We start from the raw sequence: 18,720 nt of genomic DNA, 5'->3' as shown, positions 1-18,720 counted from the left end.
ACAGTTCTTACACAATCGCTGCTGTGAAAGGAAGTTAGAAGTCAGAGTGAATACAGGACTCAAAACCAGGTTGAGTCTCCTTGGGCAAGTTTTGCAGGGTCACAAGTCTGTCCCTCACACCTGCAGCAGACACTGGGCCAACATGCACAGCTTCCCTTTCCCCTTTTCTCCCTTGGTCAAGTGACCAAAGTTAAGCACTGTTTTCTCCTATCGCTGTATTAAGAAACATAGTAGAGAGAAAGGAAAAACAGCCTCAGCTGCAAAATTCCCTCCTTAGTCATAGGTATGAGAAAATGCTTCACTGTAGACAGGAAAAGTGAACACCCATTCTCCTCCCTTTCACCTCCTCCTGGGACACTGGGTTCAGTTAATGGAAATATCAGGGGAGTGTCTTCTTAGAATTTAAATGGCATGTTATTACAGGGAATTAGGGAAAAAAAAAAGATTGCACAAACTTTCTCACTGCTTGTATTGTTTTAACTTTTGGTTACAGCATGTATGCACTCCATAGCTCTAAGGAGATACATAATATATCCAGTACCCTGAAGCCCTAATTATCAATACTGTATGCTCCTAGCATCTCGGTATTTGTACATAAAACCAAATTAGCAATATCCACCAGGCCAAATTCTTCCCTTGTTCACACTGGTGCAACTGTTCCTGTCTTAAAAGTAACTGGGATCCATGTTCAGTTTGCTCTGCCTTCATGTAAAATTTTATATCTTTCTTAAGCACACATTTTATTACTAGGTCTCTTATTTCCATCTGCTCGTACTGACTCACACAAAAAGTCTCTCTTTAGGGCATTCTATAAACAAACTAATGAGATTAATGCAAATTACAGAAGCCATTCCTTCTACCACACCCTTCTCAATGCAAAGGCCTGTCTGTGCAGAAAGGATATGTGGAGTTGTTTCCAAATCGGAGCTGCAGGTTTTGTTGATCGAAATAAAATATTCATGTTTCTTCCAAGAGATGCACAATGAAAATTTTGCTTGTTACTTTGACTATACTCACATATACATATTTTTTAATTAAAAACTTAGTGACAAGTGGTAGACCTTTAATGGTATTAAGTGGCTTTCTCTACAGCATCTCCTTGGGGTCAGGTCTAACTGTATTCCTGAGCCAGGTATGTGCCAGTGACAATTGCTGACCTACAGTACCTAGCCGTACAACTAACATGTCAGGTTTCCCAACCACTGACAGAGCTGAGCAGTGTCTAGTGATCTCTGTGTCTCTAGTAGCAAGGCCTGTGATTGCCCTTGGTTTTGCATCATGTTGAATTATCCTGAACACTCCTTTGCAAGGGCTGCAAAGCAACAGCCTGCAAGTTGTCAGAAAGGAAGGTCCAGAAATCACTAGTCACCGGGCTTTCATCAGAGGTAAAAAGCTGCAGCCAGGGAAGGTGATATTTGGGATGATTCATTTGAGGTGCAGTATGTTCTCATTTGTTCTTCAGCTGTGACATCCACATATTGCCACTCATTCAGAGAAGCAGATACTCATGCTAATGAGATGCCCTCAGCAATCTGCAATTCCCTTTCTTCAGCAGAACAATATCCTTTGACCTAAATGTTCCTTTTTTTGGCAGAATGTTTAAAGTATAAGCAAATAGATATATTTTCACCTTTTCTGTCTTATAAATCTGAACAGCATAAAAAAGCAAGTAGCGAACAGGCAACTAATTAAATTCTTCCTTGGAAGAACAACAGCAACAGCACAACCTTTTTACGAGCCACATGCTTTTAAACTGTCTACTCCACTTTCTGATTCTTTAGCCTCCCTTCTTGCTTCCACTTTTAATATACAGTTCATGAAATACTGGAATTAATTATCTCCACAGCAATACTCATCAAAGCACTCCTTCTTCTATGGAAGCCAGGGATGAAAAGTTACTAGGCAAATCTGAAGGAAAAGTGCACCCATTGGATTCTTACAAGCAGGCTAAATGTTCACAGGATAAAATGAATAAAACTGGAACATATCTTTCAAAATGTATTTTCTCTCAGCTGATGCCTCTGAGTGGTGCCAGTATTACCTATCTTGATGATGAACATATTTTCGAGAGCATTTTTCTGCTAACAAATAGACATTCTGAGAGGTAACCATATGCTTAAGTGCTCCACAGAGCCATGGTCTGAAAGAGGAAAGGTTCTTATGGAAAGTGTGCCAAGACAAAATCCTGGCCCACAGAAGTCAATAAGAATTTTGCTTTTGATTTTAATGAAGCCAGGATTTCACTCAAGAGAACTGCAGAAGGGTCAACCTATTTAGAGAAAAAAAAGTATCCAGATGTCTCACAGTATTATGGGCTCTAAATCAGAAATTGCTGTAGCACTTTGAAACCTTTTCTCACTTGCTTTACTGCATGAAATAGAATGCCTTATTTTTAAACAAAAATTATTTTTTCCCAGTAAAACTAATGTAAAAGAATGTAATGGTGAAGAAATGCAAGTCTACTGTATTGTAAGGCATACAAATACCTGTTGTGTCTTACAGCTTAATCCTTCTGCAAAGAGTTAGATTTCTTTTTTTTTTTATGTTGACAACCACATTTATTTCTACTTTACGGATTTATACCAGAGTAAAAAGATAACAATGAACCTCTGGATTGATAATACAGGTGGTATTTTGGTCTTGTTGGTTTTATGGTTTTTTTTCTAAATGGGAAGGTGATAAAAGATTCACTAGCACTCACAGGTATGCATGTCTTCAAGGCTAGTCAGAGATATAAATGGCCATTTTCACTCAGCTGTCTTAAAAAACGGACACATGCCTTCGGTTAAGACCAAGTTATATACCCATTTCAGAAGCCAGGGAAATTTTAATCACCATCGTATTATAATTTAATTGCATTCAGCCTCTTTTTCTCCTCCCAATCCCTTCCAGACACTGCTTTTCTATTGTGTTCAGACAGTATCCTGTTGGGATGCTGACATTCTGCCATATCTTTGCTTAGAAGTATACACAAGGAGAATATAATTCCTGCCAAAGCTCTCACCAGTTGTAAAGCAAACAAAAAGCGTCCTCAAAATGTTCCTCATATGCAAAATTAGACAATGTTACAGTCAAGGAAACTTCATGTATTTAATGTGGCTTGTATTTCTGTTAGTCTTCTCTTGGTGTCTCCTCCCTGATAGGAATATATATTGAAATAGCACACAGTAACCTCGCTATTGCCACCCAGCCTTTTGCTTGAGAAATCCAGCACTGCGAGCCCAGGCTCTTTGACTCACTCAGTCTCTGACTTCTGTCTGACAGTGCAATCTGTCATTGTCAGCCTACAAGGAGAGGCCGACAACAAACCGTGTAGTAAGTAATCAACCCACAAATACTTCTACATCCTTTCCCACTGTAATTGCAAACCTTTGAGCTTGAAACTGATCTCAGTTACATCAGCATAAATCCTGACTAACACCATCAAACTATGTAATTCCCAGTAATTATTTTAAGGGAAATGAAACCACATTCCAGCACAATGAATCCTAAAAGCCAGATGAGACTTAATATAGTCATATCATTTCATTTTATGAGCCAAAACCCAAGTGAGCAGCAGCACTAACTGACCCTCAGTGTATACTCTTATCACAAGTAAATTACAGAATATTACTATTAACTTTTTCATTAGTGTTGCAAAGAACTATTAAACTTTTTTTATTTGGAATCAGCTGAGTGTAATTACTGTGTAATCACCAGAAATAAGTGCCATCTTTGCCAAGTGTTGGTTATGTAATTACAGATTAATAACAAGGGTACCTGTGCTGTAGCACAAAGCAACACTCCCTAGATCTGTTCTTGTATCCAGAACACTAAGGGGCTGAAAAGCTCTCTGATTCCAGACCAAAGAATAAGGCTGTATAATTTAATCACTACAGTGCCCTTGAAAAATATTTCCAAGGGAAATTTTATTTATTTTTTTAATTGGGGAAGGAGTTCAGTTCCTCAGTACCAAAGCAACTCTGATAAAAAGCAGAAACACGTATTTGAAACAGGCTTCCTGTTTTAATTGGTCTGTCCCAGGCTTGATACCACCTTTCATCACCTTAGTGAGCATTACCAGAACTTCCAGGGGGCAAACGTGAAAAGCCGTCAGGTGCATCTCAGCACTGAGCTGTAGTAAGCAAAACGACAGCGGTCCTGCTGAATTGGGCTGGTCTCAACTCTGAGGGGGCTGGAGAAAGCCTGAATGAAAAAGCCAGCCTGCAGCAGCATCACCCTTTTTCCTGGAGAATGACCTGTACCTCAAAGAGGTTTGTTGTCTTCTTCCTCCCACCTACTCAGCAAAACAACGAGCTTGCCCAGCTGGGCTTCAGCATATGTCATCTATCCAGAAAAAGGAATCCTGGAGAAGAGCTACAAGGTTTTATCCAAACATGAAGCACAGATGTCCCTCTTGGCAAAACAACTGCCTAGAATGTTTCAACATGAGACTCTCTGAGATGAATGCAGCAGCAGGGCAACTGCTACCTTCCTCAAGGCATCCTTGGATCAAGCAACCTTTCATGAGAGAGAGGGAGCTGAACCCCCGTCCCTATTTCTGGTCTGGTTTGAATGCACACTGCTGTGGTTTCAGGCCCTAACTCTACTCTTCCCTGAGGTGGAATTTCAGTTCCAGGGCAAGAACCATAAAAACTATCCATACATGCAATCTACAAGGCTCACCTACCTATGCTTCCTTCTTTCATGCAGGGATCCCCAACCATTCTGTTGAAGACATAATGTATTTTAAATGCAACAGAGAGTGCTCAGCACAACAGGAAAAAAAACAATTCCAACCATGCAAACATGGATTCCTGCTTGTATTATCTACGGCTTCAGCAAGATCCTCTCATGCCAGAACGTCTGTAGTTTAGAGGACAGATTGCTCCATTCAAGTCTCTGCTTCTCCATCAATCTTTTGACCTTCTCATGGCAGTCCCTCTCAAATTGGGTACACAAAAGCAGAAGCATCCAAAATAAAACAAAGCCCTAATTACTCCCCTAATTTTTACACGAGGGTAGCAATTAGTTTACAGTCTGTTGCAATGAGCTCCTGTGTGGCTTGTGTAACAAATGAGGTTCCTTCAATTAGATGGTCATTGCCAGCAGTGGCTTAAATGCCAGTTGCAAATTATTTTTGTTCCAAACACATCACTAGCATTACTTTATCCACATAGCTTGTCTTGTGCTTTCAAGATTCAGGGAAAATGAGTGTTTGCTATACGTGATTGGTACACTAAGAAGCAAGGACTAGATTTTTTTTCAAAGTCCTTAGGTGCCTGGTTTCCATTTAAATTGATAGAAACCTTTAGAAACCTAGCCCCAGGTGACCTGGGGCTTGTGTACTCTGTGTCTGCTCTACTGCCTTCAGGCACATGCTTAGCCAGTTGGTATACCAACTGCTGCAAGGAGCTGCAAAACCAGCACAGTACTGAGTCACCATTAAAGCAAGAGCAGTTTGTCAAACCACATCAAGGGTCTGATGAAGAATAAAAGCCACAGTCATTAATATCATCTCTGAAAGCACCTTCTCTTCTGGATTTCATATCCATATGGATTAGTGCTGTTGGAAGTGCACTGTACAGTAATAAATGGTTAGTATTCAACATAACCCAAAGCATAAGAGTTGACGCAGGAGATCTACCAAGAGCACATGCTTGTAAGCGACATGATTCATGCAGTAGTACTAGTGAACATACTAGTCTGGGAAGAGGGGAAGAGCACCACCCCAGATCCCACAACGATGGGTGTGGGATCATCCCAATGTGAATTCTAGCACCTCTACCCTCTGCTCACCACCTAGAGAGACACACCAGTTCTGCTCAGAAGTCTTTTATAAACCTGAGCAGCTACTAGACTGGCAATGCAGCAAAAAGATTTAGAAATTGAGTAGTAGTGAATTTTTCTTAAAACCCCTAGATATGAATTAAAACAAAAACAGTAGGCTTCAGCCCAATGTGAATAATTTAGCAAGGATGTTAGTGTCACTATTTCAGTCACAGTGGCATGTCTTCTATTTACATTTCCATGTCTGCAACTTAACCATATTCCACATGGGAAAATTAATGCCCTGGTCTGTACAGATCTTACAACAAAACTACTTTTTCTGACGTGATTTTACTAATTTAAATCAATGGCAAAATTCCTGCTCACTTTGACATAAGCAAAAACAAATCTAAAGCTACATGTTGCCTATCGCTGAAAACCACAAAGATACAATTTTACAAAGCTGTGATCTACTGTTCATCTACTGCAGAAGTGTTTCCCTTCTCGAAATGATAAATAAATCTATTCAAACTAGAGCTACAGTAAGGAATGTACATACATACTAGGTTTAGATTAGACTTTGGACTCAAAACTCAGTTAAGGAGCTCTTGAATCTGCGGAATATAAACAGCAGAACTGAGCTCCGATCTGACAGTCAAACACTACCACTGTCTATTTTCTAAAATATTCAATTACAGTCAGTAACAAAAGGGTGGAAACAGTAAAACCAGGACTACTCTACTAATCTGTGAAAATACCACAATAACCTCTGAATGACTGCTCAAGAATGAGAATATACTTTTTTCCCCTGTTTTTTGATACAACCATCTAGACAAGAGACACTCACTAATCCCAGATAGTATTTTAACATATATTGAGCAAGAAAACTTACTGTCTCATTTTACTTTCACTATAATCTGTCATCTGCATTGCTACAGATGTGAATATAAATGGCAGAACAGCAGCTGAAGGTACAAGAAACCTATAAAAGAAATGCATTTTCTGCAATGATGATTGGTACGATTTTTTGACTTTACAGTATCAGCCAGTGGGCAGGAAGTAATTAAGAAGGGGTTTTCACCCTCTGCTGTGTGGTCTTTCAAAGAAAGACCTCTCAGCAAAGACCTCTGCATGGAGATTGCATAACCATGACACTTACTACTGAAGTTGCTGGCGGGGCAGGCAGGAGAAAGCAATTCCCTAGACACACAAACCAGGGGAAAATCTTGCGAGAAGGAAGAGAAACTCTTCCTTACTTACTGTTCTAGTGTTACTTTATTGTTAGATTTTGATGAGGGAAAAGGCAAGGGGAAAAAAACCCAAACCAAACAACACTTGGTTAGTGGCTTCAAAAAAAAGACTGGAATCTTGAATTTTAATAGCATTTTGTTTCCATTTAATGCTAGGGGAGTCAAAGTTGAAGACCAAAGTGCAGCACACAGACCTTCAGAATCCTCAAGCAGGAAAAGTGGTTCCTTCACGGCTGTTGGTGACAGATTCATGGAAACACATAGGTAAACACGGAGGCCTGGGAGGTGATGGATCAGCCTACTTTAGGCAAAATTAAAAGGTTAACCCTTATTTTCTTCAAAATAAATGTTACTGGCCTTTGTCCTTACAAATAATCCTGAAAATGAAAAAATCCACCAAAATCAGTCATTAAGGCTGTAAGTTTTCACAAAAGCTTGCTGACACTGCACCCTCAACCTCAACTTCTAATCTGTGGTATTTACAGAACTATACCACATTTCCCATCTCCTGACTCGCTGATTTCCTGGTTAACTATATAGGCCAGTGGTGGGGGACAAGGAGGGGAATCATGGAAAAAATAGAGGAAAACAGCTATAACTGCTTAGGAAAAAAATGAACAAATCTTTTGTCTTCTCTGGATCTGTCATCCTGCTGAAATAAAAGCTTTTCAAGGAGATCATTCCCCAGCTGGCAAAGGTCTGACTGCATTCAGATCTCTGAATTTTTGCTCTGCCTTTTTACTCTGTTCCCCGCAGTCTCATCCCATTTCTTCACAACCAGTGGAAGATCCCACCCTAGTGACAGATCTGTAGCTTAGGAGGATAATTATCCTTTGCGAAACACATATTTATAAAAATGTGAAAAAGCAGAGAGGAGAGTCTTTCAAGGATAGCAGAAAGCATTGTCGACTCTTCTCTCACCAGCTCCCCAGACTAGGACTGGGAACACCGGCATGAGCCTGGTACACTTGCATGACCTATTGTTGCACAGGCCCATTCAACACACCAAAAAGTCATCTCTATTCAAAGGTGCTCGTAAAAAGAGGGAAAATCCTAAACAAAAGCAAGCCAGAGATACTGCCGGGCGCCTCTGCTCATTCTGGAGGCTTGGCACATCCCTCAGCAAAGACGATCTTTGAACGGGAAGGATGCGGCCCCACCTGACCACCTCCGCCTTCAGCACTGCCCGGGAACTGGCCAGTGAGAGCCGCAGCCGGGGACACTGCTCTGAGTGCTTTGGAACAGGAGCTGGTCTCTCCTGCCAGGTAACAGCTGATATGCAGAACAGCAACCAGCACGGATTAAAAGCTTCTGAGGATGCTGCCAGAAGAAATGTGCTGTTCATTTGATACCTACAAAGATTCTTATGATGCACTTATGTTTTCATCACTATATGAAAGCTGTTTTCATCAATGAAAGCCTACCGAGGACGCAGATTAAAATAATAATACTAGAAAAAACCCTGCTGGCTTAACATCATTTTTCTTAGAACCTGATTAATCAATCATGATGAAAGGCACTGAAGTGCATTGCTGACAACGTTATGACGAAAAAAGACTGTGGGCTCAGCTCTCAGCCAGTGTAAGAAGGTCACTCTCTACCTCACTGCTTTGCTCCAGTACTCTTTCTGTGATGCTTGTGCAGAGATGGTTAGACAATTGTAGCCTTTGTACTATGGATGTATTTTCTGTATCACCTTCCCAGCTGATGGGACTTCTGACCAGTTTCCTTTGCTGGAAGCCCTCTTTTTTGCTACTCAGGATGACGCATGAGGTAGAAACAACAGTTTTACTGTCTGACTCCAGCACCAAGTTCACCGCATGGGCAGGTAGGAAAAATACGACTAGTAGAGTGAGTTGAGCAAGAGCTAGGATCGTTGCCAGATAATAAACATGCATCCCCACAAAGCAACAATAAATAGTATAAACAGGCTTCAGTTCTTTCCATAAAGAAGACTATTAATTTCCTCCAACTGTGCATAGCTGGAGCTTAGTGACACACAGGCTATACAACAGCATATTCTGGAGGTCTCAGCAAAAATTCTTTTACACAGTTCATCAGGTCACCACCACATCTCATAATTAAGAGACAGTTTGATTGTCAAGGCAAATTATTGTACACTTGGCATTTCAGGTTTTACATTTGGCCCTGGGCTCAAAACAAGATGCAAAGCCCCTACTTGCAAAACTTTCTTGAGCATGGATTGAATTATACTTTCTGTGTGGTTCTTCATTTCAGAAGCTTCTATCTGAAATGCTTTAATTAGCATCAGAAAAATCAAGATATTTGTTATGTGAAATGAAAGGATTTCTACTTCAGATCTGATTTTGCACAAGTGCAGCTCTGTAGCTCATTAAACTGAAGAACTCCCTTTTTGGAACTTCAAGATTAGCCCTTCTAGCCCACATGGTACTTAGCATCTGAGCTGGCCAGACACTTACAGGAAAGGCAGTAATGCTTCTTCCTTTAACTCAAAACACACATCAAAGCATGTCAGGAGACCATTCTTTCTCTCACCTCTACCCAAACCTGGATGGTACTGCAAAAATGTATATATTAGACATGATCTGTCAATCCCTATCACTCACTGCATCTTCCAGGGTCTCTCTTCAACCTTTCCACTAACCCATAATGGCATGCCAGGATACAGCTGATCCACACAACCTAACTGACTGCTCCAGAGCCTGTTTCCAGTCGTCTTGCCTTCAGGAACCAATCTCAGTCAGCTCACCCAGCCACGCAACAAGGCTTAACACTGGATCAGCCATGCATGCCAGCAATCAAACTGCATATAGTAGGGTCTAATGGTCCGGCAGCTAGAGTTCAAATATTTCCATCTCTGACTGTCCCTTATAAATATTTCATCAGTTCCTTACGCAACACATTGTGCAGCAGTTATCCTCTACTACAAACTTTCTCACTGAGAAGTTACTTCACCTGCATATTGAGCACAAGTCCCATTCATCAGCAATACCATTGGACTGGTTCACAGTTTTTCCTTTTAAGGCTGTTCTCAGACATTCCCAATCTACGTAACTGTCCTGGCGCCTTGAGTAGACCTTTAATAACTCTTCGCTAAGCCAGAGACACCCTACTTGTTAGTGCGGCATCTAATTGCTCATGTCACACTTCAAACTTATTACCTGAGTTGCACAGCACCACTAACTAGTCCCTGACCCTTCTTAAGGTCTTCATAGCATTGCATTAGCTTAAAGCCCTATCACAGAAATACTACAGGAAAAATGTTTAAAAAGCTGCATTGTGCTGCTCTGCTACAGTACCCTGGTGTTCAGGATATTAAAGAAACATCTAAATGTGGGCGAATAAATCCTCACAACCAAATCGTAAAGCAAATTAGCAAAGGAATAAACAGATGCACAGAAAAGCAAATGGGCATGCCCTGGGTTACACAGCAAGACTAAATATCATTCTGACAGCTAGTCTGTCTTCTGTTTCACCTGTATGTGGATAAATGCAGAGAAAAAGCTACTAAAAATGTCAAAAAAATTAAATATCGTTCAAGGGAAAATATTTAGGAAAATGTAGCAATTTTAAAAGCAAATGTTCATCTGCACACTTACTCATGAACTCAAATACTATGAGTCAAGAAGAGACATGATTAAGGTCCTTTCTGCATCCTTGACTCTGCTCTTGTCCCACTAATGCTCAGTTCATCTGTTCATCATAGTTAAATAGCCCATACCCTATAGCCACCTTAAATGCACTAAAGCTATTTTGTCAGCATAAATTTCCCAATAAGCTATGCTCTGGAAAGCTGTTTACGGTTTTGGCTTTCAAGAATGTATGTCAATGATAAGCAAGAATGAGACTGTATACCCCCTTTCTATTTGCTCCAGCGCTTAATTCCTTTTTTAGGACCATGTGGAATTCATCAGCACTGTGAAGCCCTTGAGGTATGCAGAAACCATGTTATTAATGCTATTAGTGCTAATTAATTCTGCCAACAAGGCCTATGCAACTAGGCAAGACGTAAGCCTTTGCCAAAACCAACAGATTAAATAAATTTAAGGTTCTAGGACAAGCCATTCCATAGTTACAATGAGCCAAAAAGAAAGTTAGGGAAACACTGAAAAAATGAGGTCATTTTTGAACTTTCATATAACGTAAATGCTTTGTCTGATTTGCTTCAAATTTGCTGTGAATTCGCAGATGGGTTTGTTTCAGTTCATATGTGTCCACACAGGGGTTAGCTGTATAGTTGTTGCAAGTGAACAACAACAAAATACATCATCATGGTATACATCATACTTTAGTTTCGAATGTATTGCAACACATCACAGTAAAATAATAGCAGTTCTCTAAGACACAGGTTTCTCATAAATCATTATATAGAAATCTGTATAATGTTACATACACTATGTACATACTGTGAACATATTAGATGAGAGCATACATAATATAAAGTGTTCAGTTACAAGCATGTTAGTTGTTTTTTGTACAGCACTCACGTTCCTCAGACAAGAAACAACAGGAATGATTTATGTTTGCATTTCCACACCTTTGCAGCAGATTGTACTTGCAGTCTGAGGAGGTGACTTTAACTGTACCTTGCCACCTCTCAAAGCTATTCTCCCCAAGGCTCTCTGTTATCAGAAATGGTTGACATGATTCTCATACCTTAAGGACCCTGACAGTCAACTTTAACTATGCAGTTAAGCAATTCTTCAAATATTCAATTAATTCAATTCTTCTAGAAGTAGGTAACTTCAATGCAGGAGACAAGCACATTATCCCAGAACTTCTCACAGCACCCTGCAAGCTCACTGCTGCATACAAAGAGAAAGCTGTGCACCAGCCAGGCTCATATTTAGGTGTAATCCTCTAGTTCTTCATAAGCATAAATTTATAGCAAACTAAATGAGTAACCAGAGGATGGATCATCCCTCTTTTCCAACAACTCCAAATTAGGTTTGAAGAAGTGATGGAGACAAGATGGTGAGGCAATGAAATCAGAACTTCTATCCTACAGACAAACACACCAAGATTCTCCTGTTCATTTCTGGTAACAACTAATCTAAGCTTAGTTTGCACTTATTTGGCGTGGCACTGCCAAACTAGCCTTTGGCATATGACTCTGTTTAAGGTACAACTTGGCCATAAAAGCATCTAACTATGTTAAGGTACAACCTGGCCATCCTTGTTCCATCCTGTGCAACCCAGATCACACACACTTCCCAAACAGTTAATCTCCATTACTTTACCAGCTTCATGTTTCTGCTCTGCTCAAATAAAGGAATGCCAATATAAATGCATCTGAAGTGAGCTGTGCTGGCCTGAACACTCTGTTATGAAAAATTTTCAATTTTATCATCAGGTTGTTAATGTGTGTCTCTTTCTGGAGACCACTTTAAGCTCCCCATAAATCTATGGGTTACACATACAGCAGTATACTAAGGGAATGTTGGTCCCTCTAAATTCAAGGTGCTATGCTATGAAGGTGTCTTGCTATGAAGAGTTGGCTAATCTAGGAAACACCATGGAAAATTCAAGTTGGTCATGATTCAGCCTCTACTTTTATTTCTAGCCCAGTTTACTACCCCCAGAAAAGTATTCATGTCTCCTCATGAGTGCTACAAATACGAGCTATAGACAACACCATTTTCACCCATCTGAAAATGTAACCTGGACTAAGGTACATCCATTCTTATTTCTAATGCAGCCCACAGTAGGCAGGGGTAGACAGATACCCTCCTGGTCAGTAAAAGCTGCTGAACCACTTTGTCTACACAGTGAGTGCAACGTAGACATATTGGTTTACCTGGGATGACACTGTAATGACTTTTGTGCTGCACTCAAACTAGCAAGCTTGGCCTCTTCACAAGACAAAGGCCTGAGCTCTTTATGCCACCACCTGATGCAGCTCTTCTCTCTCCACTCCCAAGCCTGGGCAAGACCATGCAGGTCAGGCATCTCTTTTCTGTATCTCACTACCTAGAACTGACATATGCTCTCAGAGATCACCAATGCTACAGTGTGATTTGGAGAAAAAGGTAAGAAATGAAGAATCTTCTGTGTGTTCATTAAAGTTATCATCTGTTTAATTTGTTGGGGGTTTTTTCCCCTCTCTTTGAGCGTTATGTTCATTTAAGACCAGCAGACTGCCCTGAAAGGACAGTAGGATTACTCCTTCCCTTGTGAATAACTGAGCATGCAAAGGGCAGAGAAGACTGCAGGCTGCAGGGTGACTTGGGAGGAGAGAGCTGCAGCACCAAAATGGGAGCCTGCAGTTACAGAGGAGACTGAGAAACTGCTGGGAGAAGCAGAGAAGACAGGCCTCAAGCAACGGAAAGACCTTCCTATGGATCACAAGGGACTTGGCATAATTTGAAGCAACTCAAAAAAGTCACTGAATTGACTAAAATAAATGCTGGGAGCTGAGACCTGACTGCAAGATCACAGTGGGCAGGGGGAGAAGGTTATTTAGAAATCCTGTTTCTAATTTCTATGCTGACTTAGTTACTCTGAGTATGAGAAATTCTTAGAAGTTTTAAGTTCTTCCTAGAAAAAAGACATTCTAATGAGTCCTGGTTTCTCTTTTGTTTTGGTTGTCTTTGGTGAGCTTACCTAAAAGAAAAGGTACAGGTAGATCCACCTCAAAGCTCTCACTGATGTGTACATGCTCTGGTTCCCCTCACAAACTGAAACAGCAGAGTCAGAGAGGAAAAATGAATTTACCCTGGCTAGAATCTGATCAGGACTTTGGAAGTTTCTGCAATCTAGAAAGTGACATCAAAACAGAACCACAGAGAGTTCAGGTTCATGTCATGCTCACAGTAGATCATCTTCACCCAGCTCATTCACTCTGTAACTACTGCTTGCTAGGTACTCAGATGATCACCAACAATCAACAAAAAGATACCTAGTAAAAACTGCAGTCAACTTAAAAACACCAAATGACAGAAATTCTCAGAAATTCTGGGTGATCCACCACCAGCCTCTACACTTCCAATCCATCCCATGGACCTCTCACAAAACCACTTCTTAGAGGAAAACAGGGAATGAGGTACTTAAGCAAACAACTCGCCCAACCCGTTCATGGTCTGGTCTGTGACACTGATCTCTGCCAGTGCTTCAGAGGACTGGGTCTTTGGACTAGATCAAGTTCCTGTGCCTCTGGCTAACTCTGTAACCTATGCTACACAATGAAGCAGAAAATCCTTTCTTCTCAGTTTATGCCCTGAAAAGAAAGACTTGTCACCCTTATAAATCTTTGGTCTACCCAACAAAGCCTCATGTGCTACTACTATTTATACAAATGCCTAATCCTTTTTTTGAATCTTGCTAATTATTTGCCTCAGTAACATCCTGTGACAGAAAAGCCCATGAGTTGATTATATGCTACGTTAAAGAGTACTTATTTTTAATGCATCTAAAAATTGGTGGGTTTTTATACCATTTGCCAGCTTTTAGTCTCACTACATTCTGTGCCTTCCCAGACATGTCCCTCTTTCCTCTCCAAGTATACTGTACAGAGAGCAGGGGATGCTCACGCTTCTCATCTTCCCACATCACATTATTTCCACTAGAGTAGGTTTAGTACAAGAAAACAACAAGAGTTGTTCCCAGTCCAAACAGCAACGAGATGGGACTCTAAAAGAGTGAATTATGTGAGCACTAAGGTACACATCAAAATAATCTAAAACCAGACAAAATGAAGTGGCAGACTGCTTGTGTATTTGTGCCTAGTGGAAGTTGAAAGTACTCACTCAGTGTACTTATTAAGAAAGTATCCCTTCTCAGGACATACCTTAAAGGAAGTGTTATAACCTCAATTCTATTGCTCTGTTTCCCATCTGTATGTTGAAGCAGTATTTGTTGAAAAGTGCAAAATAAGATACCGGTGAAAAATGCTGTGTAAGTTCCAAATACTAATTCCTCACATGGCATTCATGTACTTAACTGCTATCACACAAAATTTTTAACCAGCCTTCATTTCAATAAAGTAGAACCATTACATGATATGTTGCCCTTGTGCTTTATATATAATTTATTTTTTAAGTGTATAAACTTATCATTTCCTATGCTTATTCTTTTCATCTTGTTGGGAAAAAGCCAGACGAGTGATTTTAATTGTGGCACCTGGCAGAATTCCTCAACTACATTTCTGTTACCACAATGTGAAACAATAGCCACTTCATTAAAATGCGGCTCATAACTGAGCAAAATGTTAAATTATCAAAATTAGAGACTTCTACCCCTGAGTAGCATTCCTCTAGAAATCTAAGTATTTCCAGAAAAGCCGTATCAGGTAATAAACTACATAGGCTTTTATACCCTCTTTGCATCAAGGGGTTCTGCCAAGAGATAGAAGAAATGTTCCTTACCATCCTCTTTGCTGAGTTGCCAGTCTATATTTAGTGATCATGGATCAGTGATGAAAACACAGGATGGCTATAGGGGCCACATACCGTAGACTAGATCAGACAGTACTTTGGGATGTGGGAAAGCTATTTAGAAGAGTGGCCTCAAAATCTGTGGTTTCACCAATAAGATGAAATAAGGGCCTGGGAGAGCCTGGAGCCTCATAACCTGATCCAAAAAGTTGGATTTTTAATTCTAATCTCCAGAGTTAAACATGCAATGATGCCAATTAATCCACAAGAGAAAGGAATCGCACCACAGAGGCTTATTTCTGTAACCCGCTAAGTATGCGCATGTATATGGCTACTTAGACAACACATACAGCAATCATCTAAGTAGACAACACTACAACTTCATAGCAGTTGTGAAAGCAGGCACTACACTGGTCTTTCCTCTCCTTTGAGATCTTTATTTAGAGGACAGCTTACTCCGTTGCACTACTGATTTGAAGTACACAAAGTCATGTGTGTCACTCCTAATGAAAATTCAGTACTTTTTTTTTTTTAATCAGTTTTTAGATAGAAAATAACTTCTGAACTGGATAGAGAGAATCTATCTTTTGCAATCTATGTTCGACTCGTGCAGAACCAGAAGATGTTTCTGCCTTCAAAGTATTTTTCCCCTGAAGAGAGAAGACGATTAAATTCTTGTTCTTACAGAAAGAACGAGGACAGGGGTTAAAAACCAGAGCACCTGCAATGCACTCACAGATGAAATACACATAAAAAGGAGAAATGTCAGGTGAAGACTGAAAAAGGGGGCAGGAAGCTATGCAGCAAAAAAGAACAGAGCTTTGGTCTCTGAAAGATGGATTCATGATCTAACTCGTAATCCAAAAGGACACTAGTCTTTGTTGATCAACTTGATCAATGTAGCAAAATTCTGTCAAGTATTCTAAGAAACTAAGTATGTACACTACAGTGCAAGTTCCCATTCGCCATCTGTAGTCTTTATTATGGACTGTAAACCTTAGGTTGCCCATATGACTCCCCCCCCCGACCCCCCCGAATCCTTTCTTTAATGATTATTTGTAATTAACCTTCAAGCACTTGCAAGCTTTAACTATACTTAGTACATACAGATTTTTTTCATACAGTACACTAGTAAGTAAGTTTTTAAATTTTGTTCTGGAGGGTTTAATTCAGTACTACTGTAGGGCCAAAATGAGCAGTTATACTCAGTCATGAACAGGGACTCAGTGGGATTCCAGAACTGATGTGGCTGCTCATGCATATCTGATGGCCCAGGATAAAGTAAAAGGAAAAAGAAAAAAAGAAAAAAAAAAAAGAAAAGAAGAAAGTATAGAGCATTTCTGGAGGAATAAAAAGCCTTTCCTTAGGGGAAAAAATGTTTTGAAAGCAGCAAGCAGGATTCAACTAACCTGGCATTTCTGGTATATCTTCAGTTGATGTGATAAAAGACCTTTTTCCTTTATTCTTTATTGTGTTTATTGCCAGCAGAATAGCATTTAAAAGTACCTTCAATACTTGTCCTCTCTTCCTTTTGGTGCTTTGGGATGGCTGAAGTTCTCAATTCCTTCTGCTGAGAAGTCAATAAGACAAGAGGCTAACGGACAAGCCCATTATATGAAAGCCAAGTTTGTTTCCATGGCATTTGGCATTTGTTTAGGAATGATTCAAGTTTGAAATGACCAAAGCGATAGCATGAGGGAAATCAGAAGAGCCAAGCAGGAAGGATATCAGCCTTTAGCCTGTCAAGACTTCACGAGGCAAGGGAGGATGAAAAAACCAAAGGGAAGACGGAAGCATGGCACAAGGAATAACTCTCACACCTACTTTGCCACGATCAGACATTCAAACGGTGCATTTGAGAATGAGTTTTCCAAATCACATGTATTTTTTTTTTTTTAACTAGTCACCTTATTAATCACCTGAGCCTATGAATCATCTAAGCTTTCCTTCAGTTCTCTGCTATTTTATCTTGTAGGGGTTTGCCTGTACAATAGCTACAAGGTAATAGGTCTTTTTCAACATAGGACCATTAAAAATCCACGGCACTTACAGTTCAAACGGAACAAATCCAAGTTCATCTTCAACATGTAATCCTGCCACCCAACTATTCTGGAAAGCTCAAAAGTATTTCTCACGGAAGAATGGTTGCCAGAGCACAAGCCTTTTGCAGTGCTGCACTAGAGAGGCACCTAGCATTCGCTAGCACATCGCAAGGGTAACTGTGTTTGTATCCATCTGCAACACGTTATCACCAGGTGCCAGGCAGTGCAATAGCAGGATCCTACACCCCAGCTGCGAACAGCTGAAGAATGACCTCCAAAGACCAGTCCAGATCTGCTCTCGCTCTCAGTCCCTTTGTCAGTTTTTACCTCAATACTGTCCTGCTTTCATCTTGAATGCTGAGATAAACACAGACAAAAAAGTAATCCGAGACATTTTCTTTAACACATACAGGTTTTAAGGTTCTCTTGCCCTTTTTAAGATCACAATGACATATAGATCCAGACATGCCAACACACGTGGCCCAAAAGCAATAGGGAGTAACGGCAGGTATGTACATTTAGATCCTTAAACTATTCCCATGATTTAATACCCCATTTTCGAAATGTGCAGATACCTCAACGCCTCTTTTCTCTACAGCGGTACATCATAATACAATCAAATGGATGATCATACATCACTGCAAAAGTGAAGGGAGCACAACTTCCCCACCCGAGGCATTACAAAACACAAACAACAGATGTCTACTAGTCCCTTCTTAGCCCCTATTTCTAGCGAGAGGAGCTGTTGTGAACATAAAATGTGGAGGCCTTGGGAGGCCATGGCAATGCCATCCGCTCCATTAATCAGCTTACGTGTTGTGCACTTGCAGAACACGAAACGAGATCACAGCTCAAACTCAGCCAGCCTGCTAGCGAAGATACTGGTTTTATTAATACTTTGGGGCTACTCTCTCTCCCTCTCTTCCTCTTTCCAGCAACTGTTGATAGTCATCTGCACAAATCTCTTTGTTACTGGTTATGGCAGATAATAAAAACAAAGATACAGAATCGCACAGCATAGACACATATCTTTATGTGTCACTAGTGATCCATATCCTAGGCTGGGTGCAGCAGAAGAGGCCACAGGGAGATACTTCGATTGTCTAAAACGTAACAAAAATGACAGCTGAAAGTTTTCTCCATCTGTCTGGATCTAAACAGAATCGTGTGTGCATACAAATTTGCAACTAAAACGGCAAGAGCCATGAGATGAATGCATTTACTGTAGACACCGATTATTTCACTCTTCCCAGTGCAATCCTGCTAATCCAGTGCCGGTGGGAAAGTTATTCTGTGGTCATGCAGGGCTCTGGGCAATCCAATGTC

The sequence above is a fragment of the Ciconia boyciana genome, chromosome 2 (assembly GCF_034638445.1).
Source record: "Ciconia boyciana chromosome 2, ASM3463844v1, whole genome shotgun sequence".
NCBI lineage: Eukaryota > Metazoa > Chordata > Aves > Ciconiiformes > Ciconiidae > Ciconia > Ciconia boyciana.
The sequence above is the reverse complement of the archived record's forward strand: the minus strand, read 5'-3'. Positions refer to the sequence as shown.